We start from the raw sequence: 1,647 nt of genomic DNA, 5'->3' as shown, positions 1-1,647 counted from the left end.
TGCTGCTGAATGATTTCCGTCCACATAATTGGAAGCAGCATACAAGCACCTTGGTAAGCACCTTGTATGATGCTGCTGAATGATTTATGTCCACATAATTGGAAGCAGCATACAAGCACCATGGTAAGCAGCTTGTATGATGCTACTGTTAAGAAGCCTTCTTGACCAAGTATTTGTGTTTGCTTGTCTATGAAGTAAATTTCCACTGCCTGTTTTCTAAAAACCACCTGTGTGTGGCTATTTAAAGAGAGATGTGGTAAGAATCTTCCATTACCATTTTCATCTCAAAGAATTTATGTGGAAAGAAGAGTGGAATTTTGTGCAAAAAGTTGATTGATCAAAGATGTTAAAACAGCAGCTGTTTTTAACAGAACCTGTTCCATATTAAAAGTTGTTGTTTGCTGCAGAATCTGTTTTGAGAAAGGTGTGTGGTTTTGAATCTAAACTCCTCATGTGTTTGTGGTATAAACTGTTTTGATCTTAATTTGGAAGATGTTAGACTGGTTTCAAACAGCTGTTAAGCTGTTACTATTTTTGGATGTTGTTTCTGGGTAACCAGAAGGCAGATGGTGTTTTTAAAACAGGATGATCTATGGTTCTGTTTTGAGGATCTAAATGAGTTTAAACAGCCATGATTTAAGAACAAGAGTGTTCTTATGGTTCAATCGGGTTTTGAAATATAAACCTGTGGAGGGAACAAGAATTGTTGTTTGGAAAGAACATGAGTGTTCTTATGGTTCAATCAGGTTTTAAAAATATAAACCTGTGGAGGGAACTAGATTTTGATGAAACTATGAACAGCTTCACTTTAACAGGAATACTGCAGCCTGTTAGTTGGATGAAATACTTCATATGATTTTCAGGGCAAATAAGGTTGGTCGTGTTTGGTTTGTGATAGCTGTTGCTATGATGGGGATCGTGGATGTAATAAGGATGCTCGTTGTGTGTGCATAGTATAACTATTGCTATTATGCCTCTTAGGATACAACAGATTGGAGTTCTCACTTCTTAGTGATTTGAGGATTCAGAGATGTTGTTCTTATTAGAGATGATAGTATTGATGTCCAGGATTAGGAAAAAAATGGCCCTTGGTCATGGATTTTGGATAAAACTGTTTTGATCATACTGTTGAACCAGACGTACCACAAAGGCTCTGGGTATACCTGTCAAGGAACCAGAGGGCTTTGGTTGGTATTTATTTTAAAGAACCAGAAGGGTCTGGTTAGTGTTTGAAAACAATGTAAGTGTTTTTGCATAGTCGGTTGTGAAAATCAGAAGCTCTGTATCTGTTAGATACAGAGCTCTGAATCAAAAATTTGTTAAATACATAGCTCTGTATTAAAAATTGGGTTTTTGTGCAAAGGCTCTGTATCCGCTAGATACAGAGCTCTGCTTTTAAAATAAGGCTTCCGCATACTGAGGCTCTGCATCTTCTAAATAAGAGCTCTGTAATAAACTTCCTTTATAAAAATCATTTTGAGAGTTTTTATAATTGGATTCTTTTTACGAAAAATAGACCAGAGGAGCTCTGGTTGGTCTTGATTTTAGATTGGAAGCTCTGGATTGAGGAACCAGAGGCTCTTGTTAAACTTAAAGCCTTTTATAAATATTTTGGTTTTGAACCAGAGGTTCTGGATTGAGGAACCA

The sequence above is a fragment of the Cynara cardunculus genome, unplaced genomic scaffold (assembly GCF_001531365.2).
Source record: "Cynara cardunculus var. scolymus isolate 2C unplaced genomic scaffold, CcrdV1 Un_Scaffold_3107, whole genome shotgun sequence".
Taxonomy (NCBI): domain Eukaryota; kingdom Viridiplantae; phylum Streptophyta; class Magnoliopsida; order Asterales; family Asteraceae; genus Cynara; species Cynara cardunculus.
This window is presented reverse-complemented; position numbering follows the sequence as displayed.